The 9,372-nt window shown below is 35.4% G+C and overlaps 1 long non-coding RNA gene across 1 annotated transcript in view; it reads left to right on the top strand.

Moving 5' to 3' along the window:
• The first annotated feature begins 1,763 nt into the window (after positions 1 to 1,763).
• The window catches only part of LOC121043888 (uncharacterized), a 16,774-nt gene continuing 9,165 nt past the window's right edge, over positions 1,764 to 9,372 (top strand). Inside the window, exon 1 of the long non-coding RNA XR_005797030.1 lies at positions 1,764 to 1,774. This is a non-coding gene — a long non-coding RNA (uncharacterized LOC121043888). The remainder of the gene's footprint in view (positions 1,775 to 9,372) is intronic.

Raw genomic sequence — 9,372 nt, 5'->3', positions numbered from 1 at the left:
TTCATGTTTAAGTTTTTTTGTGAATATGATGGGTTTTTTTTTCTCTTGGGTATATGTGTAGGAATGGAATTAGTGGGTTATAAGCAACATTTTACAAAAGTTTTTCTTTTTTTTTTAGTCTTCCTTTAATAGGTAGATACAGATATGGATATAGCTAGATACAGATAAAAATAATATCACATTCTTTTTTACAAATGTATTTATTTTGAGAGAGAGAGAGGGAGAGAGCATAAGGGCTGGAGGGGCAAAGAGAGAAGGAAAGAGAGAATCCAAGGCAGGTTCTGTCCCGCCTGCACAGAACCTGACGCAGGGCTTGAACTCACTAACCCATGAGTTCATGACCTGGGCCCAAATCAAGAATTGGATGTTTAACTGACTGAGTGACCCAGGTGCCCAACATCACATTCTTAGGTAAATGGTAGCATTGCACACATATACTTTTTTTATGTGCTTTTTTAATTTAAAATATATTCTGAAAAACAAAATTAAAAATATATATGCTGAATATCAATACATAGATATTCCTCACTTCTTTTTACAGCCAAATGATCAGGATGTGCTATGACTAATTTAACCAGTAAACTATCCATGGACACTGGGTTGCTTTATGGTCACTTGTTATTACAAATTGAAATAGAATAAATCATGTTATGTATATTTGTTTTCATATTTTTGAACATATATTTTTAAAATAAGTTTTTAGAGATGAAGTTTCTGTGTCAAAGGACAAATGAAGTTATATATTATCAAATTCCCTTCCATCAAGTTAGCTCTATTTTTATATTCCCAGCCATTATCCCCATATGGTAAAATTTTAAGAAAAAGCTTTTTTAAATTTATTTATTTTAAGGGGGGGCAAAGAGGAGGGACAGAGAGAGAGGAAGAGAGAAAATCACAAGCAAGCTCCACACTGTCAGCATCAAACCCGATACGGTGCTTGATCTCACAAACTGTGAGATCATGACCTGAGCTGAAATCAAAAATTGGATTCTTCACTAACTGAGCTACCCAGGTGCCCCACTATATGGTTAGTTTTTATAATACCTTTCACAATATATACAAATATCAAATCATTATATTATTTGAAACTAGTATACTGCTATAGGTCAACTACATTTCAACAAAAAATATTTAAAGAATAGATGTATAGAAACATTAGAAGAAATTTACAAACTTGTAAACTTCACTTAAGTTAAAAAATTAATAACAATCTAGAATTAAAAATATAACTAACAATTTGATTAAAGGAACAAATAGAACTGGCATCAAAAACTAGAGAATCCACATTATTATTTTCAATCATACATAGTACATTATAAAAAGTAAAATTCATTTTAAGTGTCTGGATATGTAGGTTTTAGAGAATTAAAAGAACTTAACAAAGTCACACAGTCACACAGATCATTATTAAAGGAATGATCTTGGATTTGAACCCAAATATATATGGTTCCAAAGATTCTTATGTTTCTTATAGAAGTTGTTTCACAAGAAGAGAACTATGCATTATCTGAAAGAAGTCATTTCTGAGAAAGAAAAATAATGCAACTGGAGACAGCGTTCAGAATATAATACCTTAGACCATATCTTATTTTGAAAATATAATATATCAATTGATATACTGATTCTTCATATTTTAGTAACTTCTAATATAATTTTCTAACCCTTCTATTTTGGTAAAGAATGTGTAGCTTTTGTTTACCAAAGAAAATACAAATTTTTTTTATTGGCATATTTGCTGTGTATACAACTCATCGTGAAACAAGCTTTTAAAGTTGTATAATAATTTGTTCTCATGGAAAAGTTTTACAGAAAACCACATGTATAAAAGTTTCATTATTTTCCATAGAAAAGTTTAAATGATGTATATTGTGAAGTGTTATTCTCTAAAAGACAAGTAAACACAAACAACTGATTTCTGTCTAAACATCATTAAGAAAATGGAGGTATCTGAGACATATGAGAAAGCCTAAAAAAAACAATTTCAGCATTAGCTAAATAAACTACATAGGAATAATACACCACACTCCTCTAAATAATGCTCAGTATATGAAACATTTTTTCCCAAAGTTTTAACTAAAATCTGCTGAAGTTAATGGACATTATAAAGGTTATAAATAACATAAAAAGAAAAAAAAGTATGTAGCAACTATAGCACACTGGAAGCTGTTCTATTTTCTGCATGTGTCCCATAACCATTTTTGAAGGGCTCAGCTCTAGATATGAACTACACGAGAGAAAAACAAAGCCAAAGTCATTAATGAGCAGCCCACTTCAACATGCCAGCAATTCTTACAGAGCACAGAGTCTGCATCTCATACTGGGCTGGAAACCCTTCACACCTCTGTTGCCCCAGACAAAAACGTGTTTTTCTGCATACAGAATAAGCTGGTAAATAAAAATCTGCCTGTAATCTAATGCACCTGTATATCAAAGAAAATTTCCCCATAAAAAATAATGGAAACTCAGATAATTCATTCTACAACCCCAAAAATATTCATATAAAAATGATTACAATACTGTAATATAATAGAAAATAATAAAGAAAATACAAAATATAAGGAAATATAAACAAATTAACCTGCTCTTACTTTTGAAAACCTTCATGACTGGTGTAAGGGAGACAAGAGAGGAGGGTTATCATACAGGACAACTTTCTCTAACGGAATCACTACTAACTATTGGCTCAATGAAATCTTTTTCTTTTCATGCAACTTTAACAAAAAACCTATCTAAGACCTAGAATGAAGCAAAGCATTCCTAACCTTACTCCTGTATGGAAAAGTAAAGGACTGCCCATAGGTGCTTTGAAATGACAGAAAACAGACTAGTGCCAGTGGTGGGCATCTTCCAATGTTCTGAAAAAATCACTGATTTCTGCCAAACACCGTGGCCTGAGACTGAGCATCTGAGCATGGAAGATGATCACCCACAATCCAGACAGAGGGAGGGAGGGAGGGAGAGAGAGAGAGAGAGAGAGAGAGAGGAGAACCATTGGCTCAGTTGTGATCATGTGACATTTGGCTTCACATACCTAGTGTTGCAAGACATCCCTCGTTTATCAAGTTAAAATTTATTAGAAATGTTTGCTCTTCCTGTGGAACACTTACAGAACAAGTTACTCACAATCCAGCGTTTTACTGTATACACATTCAAGGCTTTAAGTGCTACTAACACTAACTTAAGTCGATATGAAATTTATCTGCCTTGAATTCTGCTCCAGAAGTTATCTGCACTTTTTATACTGACATTTACAGTTGTGGAATGTGTTACAGTTAGAAGCTAGAAAACTATCATGATGAACAATAGAAGTATAAATAAAATGTGGTTTAATGGCTTTTCTAGTTGTTTCTCCTTCCTGCAGACAGCTACTTTGGGTTTTACTTTTCATATATAGAAGTAATTAATTTAAAATCATTTTGAAGTATAACTGGCATATTTCTTCCTATTCATCTGTTTTATTTGCCACTTAAAAAAATCAGGGGTGCCTGGGTGGTGAAGTCTGTTAAGAGTCCAACTTTTGACCTCAGCTCAGGTCAAGATCTCATGGTTCCTGAATTCAAGGCCTGCATTGGGCTCTGCATTACTGGTGTGGAGCCTGCTTAGAATTCTGTCTCTCCTTCTCTCTGGCCCTCCCTGCTTGTTCTCTCTCTCTCTCTCTCTCTCTCTCTCTCTCTCTCTCTCTCTCTCCTTCCCTCCCTCTCTCTCTCTCTCTCTCTCTCAAAATAAGTAAATAAACTTAAAATCTTTTTTTAAAATCTGGCCTTAAGAAAATATGAGGTTTCAACATAAATAACAATTTAAGAGTAACTGTTGCATTTGCTTCTATTTTAAGGGCTAAGTGGTGTTCCAAGTTAGAAACCACTTGACAAACTCAATCATTTATACTATATTAAAAAAAATGATCACCCTTATATTTTGAAAATGGTAGGACAAGACTGTTTTTTAGATTTTATTTTTTTTTTTTTTGAGTTGTTTCAGGCTCATAGCAGAATTGAGGAGAAGGTACAGAGATTTCCCACATACACCTACCCCCATACATGCATAGCCTCCCTATTATCCATATTTTCCACCAGAGTGGTAATTTCGTTATAATTGATGAACCTACATTGACACATCACAATCACCCAAAGTCCATAGTCTACATTACAATTCACTCTTGGTATTGTACATTCTATGGGTTTGAACAAATGTATGAAAACATGTATCTGTCATTATGGTATCTAAGAGAATATTTGCACTGCCCAAAAAATTCTTTATTCTTCTCTCTCCATTCCTCAATTCCTGAAAACAACTTATTTTTTTAATATAACTTATTGTCAAATTGGTTTCCATACAACACCCAGTGCTCATCCCAACAAGTGCCCTCCTCCCTGCCCACCACCCACTTTCCCCTCTCCTCCACCCCCCATCTACCCTTAGTTTGTTCTCAGTCCTTAAGAGTCTCTTATGTTTTAATGTTGCCATGGTTTTTCATGACTCTTCCAAGATGTCGTATAAGAATCATATACTACGTAGCCTTTTCAGGTTAGCTTCTTTCCAGATTAGCATTCAAGTTTTTCTTCCAGATTGGCATTTGTGTTTTCTCCACAGTTTTTTATGGCTTGATGGCTCCTTTCTTAGCACCGAATAACATTCCAATGTCTGAATGTACCACCGGTTGTTTATCGATTTATCTACCAAAGGACATCTTAGTTTCTAAACTTTGGCGGTCATGAATAAAAACCGCTATAAACAGCCATGTGCAGGTTTTTGTTGTACATAAGTCTTCAGCTTCTTTGGCCAAATACTGAGAGGTGTAATTGTCAGATCATATGGTAAGAGTATGTTTAGTTTTGTAAAAAAACTACCAAACGGTTTGCCAAAGTGGCTGTATGGTGCTATCAGCAGAGAATGAGATTTGCTCTTGATCCGGATCTTTGTCAGCCAGCAGTGTTATCAGTATTCTGGATTTTGGCCACTCTAATAGGTGTGAAATGCTATCTCCTTGTTTCAGTTTGCTCTTCCCTGCTGGCATATGACAGGGAGCATCTTTTTATATGCTAATATGTCATCTGTGTATCTTCTCTGTTAAAGTGACTCAGGTATTTGGCCCATTTTTAAATCTGGGCATTCATTTTCTTATTGTTGAGTTTTAAGAATTTTTGTATATTTCGGATAACATTCATCAGATGCATCTGTTGCAAATATTTATTCCCAGTATGTGGCTTGTCTTCTCATTCCTTTTCATTTGTCTTTCACAGAGCAGAATTTTTTTAAATTTTAACTAAGTCTATTATCAATTGTTTCTTCCATGGATTGTGCCTTTGATGCTGTAATCTAAAAACTGCCAAACCCATGGTTATCTGAGTTCTCCTATGGGAGCTTCTACGAGTTTTATAGTTTTATGTTTTACTTTTGGTCTGTGATACATTTTAAGGTAGTTTTTTGTTTGTTTGTTTGTTTTGTTTTGTTTTGTTTTTGATGAGTGTAAAGTCTCTAAATATCTAAATTCATTTTTTTTTGCATGTAGATGTCTAGTTGGCCCAGCACCAATTGTTGAAAAGCCTATCTTTGCTCCATTGTATTGCCAGAGAAAACTTTTAAAATGTTGCTAAAATGTAGTAATAGGTTTTCATCAATTCTAATCAGACTGTGTCTTCTATGGCTACTGAACTGTCAAGCCTTATTGAATAATGACAAAATTCATAGTGTTTTCAATGACTTATAAAAACTAAAATACAAATTGTGCAGGCAGTAATTATGAATTAGAGTGCTAGAATAACAACAACAACAACAACAACAACAAAAATCTGATTTCTGGGAATATAGAACACACAGCTAAAAATAAGAAAGTTTTCTAGCTCTGGCTGTGCCACTCCTTCACTCTAGTCTTTTTAATAAATGATTTAATCATCGAGAGCTTCATTTTCCTTCCTGTAAAATGAGAGAAGAGGCTTGACCAAAGGAGTCCTAAAATCTTTCTAAGTATCCACGTTCTCCCAGTTTGAATGTGTATTCCCTTTTCTCTCTTAGTCTCTGTCTCTCCTCATCTCTTTCCCTTCCTCCTTTTTCTCATCTTATTCTTCTTTCTCTCTTATCCATTCTTTCTTCCAGAGACAGAGAGAGAGAAAGGGAGAGAGAGAGCTTGAGAGAGATACACTATTTCTTATGTAATACAAGGGCTATTTATGTGAAACAGTTAAATTTTGAGGAATTCTGAGCTATAACAAATTTAAAGTAAAGTTCAATCTTTTCATGTAATTGAGGTTTGTTAAGGAAGCATTTCTCTTTAGTGTGTATAAATTATTTCATTACCATAAATTACATAGAAGAACTGATGAAAGACCCCAAACAGAATCTAGTAATTTTAAACAACTTAGTGTGATAACTAGATAAAAAGATACACAATGAAACATACACCAACTCTAAAGTATAAAAGCAGTTGTATTAGATTAAATGAGTAGCTTGTTTAAAATATCAGTGTTGATAGACAAGTGCTGAAAATGCATTTATTTTTCATTTCTTTTTAAAATATCAAGATTTAATATATGCATTATTAAAAGTGAACTGGGCTAACACCTGACACCAGTGGATGTCCTGGAAGGACCTGTTACAAACCATTCTTATAGACAAGCTTTGTAGCTGCCATCTAGTCACCCATTTCCTTCAATTTGTATTAAAATTAACTACTTGTGCATTATGCACTTATCTGATACCTTAGACTCTGCCATTCTAAATCCTTACCTTTTTTGTTTGGGACATCTCAAGTGTTTGTCAGTTAAGTTAGAGTGGACACACTGGGGGAAGATGGAAATAGTTGTTGTGACACCGAGACAGAGATAGGATAGCAACACGTATTTCCTGAAATTTGTCTGCCTCTCATTCTATATTTAACCCTGGAGTCCTAGTCATTTGGCTGCTTTTTGATGGGTCTAATTCTATGTATAACATATTTTTGTAAGCTAGTCACTATGATTGTTAATTCATTTAGAAGAACCAACAGAAAAGAATTACCATGAAAGGGCTGGTTAAAAGAAGAGAGATTAACGGGGAGCATGTTGTTAACATAGAAAAAATTCCCAGTAACTAAAGCCAATTTAATATTATTATATGCATGTCATAGACTCTGGGTCTGGAATTCTCTCTTGTCCAGCAAGAGAGCACAAGCAGGATTTAAATGCAAAAGCAGCTGATATCTGGGAGGAGACAAGAGCCCTGAATAAGGGTCCTTGTTCCATTTTTTATTAAGATCAGAAGGCTTACAAGCATGGTGGATGTGCACACAGAGACACTGAAACCGTGAACATTAACTCATGGGCATGAAGGAAGGGTGTTTTGAAGACATGTGGTGTTAGGAGTCTGGGTCAATACAAAATAAAATCCTGGCACTGGGCAGAAGGTTGTTTACAACACACATGATGAGCCACCTCTGTTTACCTGAACTGGGTTAGGGGACAAGAAAGAGCATGCTACCTCAGGGTCAACAAGGCACCTTTCTTTTGCTAATTAGCTCTGCTCTGGCAACTTCATGCTGCTGAGGTGTAAAGTCCTGTTTTCCTATTTTTGTCCTTCCTTCCTGTGAAAGCAGCTTTCTGCTATTTTACTAAATTGGAGGATGCTTCCACCCTGAATACCTAATCTTGTTTACCTAATCTTGGATGTTTTTTATCTTGAGATTTCCTATTCCTATCCCTTTGTCTTATATTGGCGGCCTTTTCCCTGTTTACCTATTCTTGTTTACCCAAACTTGGATATGTTCATCCTGTGGCTTTCTAATTCTTTATGCCTTGTTAACCCATTGGTGCAAGCTCGGGAATTCCTAAGATTATTCCCCATATGTGAATAGCAAGACAAAGCAATGGAACTTAATAATAATTTCACAGATAGACCAAATTGAATATGGACATTCAGTACAAAATAAATGTGCCACATGAAGTCAGTAGGAAAAAAGATACACAAGTTAACAATCCGGTTTAGAATAACTAGAGAGGCTTATGGAAGATGGATAAAATTTAATCAATTTTTTAAACCATACATGAGAATAAGGGCTAAAAAAGGAAATATATCTACTATAAGAATACAAGGACTAGATTTCTTTTTTTTTAATGTTTGTTTATTTTTGAGAGAAAGAGCACAAGTGGGGGAGGGGCAGAAAGAGAGGGAGACACAGAATCTGAAGCAGGCTCCAGTCTCTGATTTGTCAGCACAGAGCCCAACATGGGGTTTGAACTCACAGACCACAAGATCATGACCTGAGCCAAAGTTGGACGCTTAACTGACTGAGCCACCCAGGTGCCCACTATATATATTTTTTAAAAGTTTTATTTATTTATTTTGAGAGAGAGAGAATAAGCAGGGGATAAGCATATATAAAGAGGGAGAGAGATAATCCCAAGGAGGCTCCACACTGAGCCTGACACAGGGCTGGATCTCACAAACTTTGAGATCATGCCCTGAGCCGAAATCAGAAGTCAGCCGCTTCACCAACTGGGCTGCCCAGGTGCCATTGGTAGAGATAGAGATAGCCATCTCTATCTCTGTCTTGGTGTCACTACAACTATCTCCAACTCCCCTCGATGTGTCCACTCTACCTTAAGTGACAATCATGTGAGATGTCACGAGCAAAAAAAGGTAAGGATTTGAAAAGGCAGTTTAAGCTATCAGATAAGTGCATAACGCACACAGTCAACTTTAACACAAACATAATGAACATATTCTTGCAATTAAGGATGTTTCAGTAACAGGAAAACTATTCAAGCCTTTATTTAATCAGGTTAGATCTGAGGTCTAAGGTGGTCTCTTTCACAAGTAGTTAAGGTATTCTAAGGGGTACTAGAAGGTGAGAGAAATCTCAGAGTAAACATGGGGCACCTCCCTGGTATTTTCATCTCAGATTTTATTGGAGGATATTGGTGGTAATGTATTTATAATGAACATACTTAAACCATCCTTTAAGCCCAAATAAACATCTATGCTATATAACAGAATGCAAATTCTCGTAATGATTAAACTTGAGAGTTCAAAAGGAGTCTGTACTTGAGATGGGTAACTTCAGGCTGTGCCCTAAGACTCACGGGAGGGTCTGTCTCCACTTCTGTCTGCTTGCTATTAGCAGTAGTTCAACAGAAAAAATTGGAAAGCACTGCCTTCAGTTCTTATTTCCTTTCCTTCATCTTCTTCTTTCCTCATTTCCATTTCAAAGCAGACCCTTCCAGTTTTTCGATCCCCGGTCTGTGAGAGAAGGGATTTGTACCCTCAGTGGATGAACTGCTGAGATGCTGAGACTTTTAACTGAAAAGGTTGTAAGAGCAGAAGTGAGCAGAATGTAACCACTGGAGGAGACACTCCAGCAGCAAAAAAAAAAAAAAAAAAAAAAAAAAAAAAAAAAAAAAT

Source organism: Herpailurus yagouaroundi, unplaced genomic scaffold (assembly GCF_014898765.1).
Source record: "Herpailurus yagouaroundi ecotype Mexico unplaced genomic scaffold, PumYag 187, whole genome shotgun sequence".
NCBI classification, from domain to species: Eukaryota; Metazoa; Chordata; class Mammalia; order Carnivora; family Felidae; genus Herpailurus; species Herpailurus yagouaroundi.
Note: the sequence above shows the minus strand (reverse complement) of the source record. Positions and strands in the feature narration are given on the sequence as shown.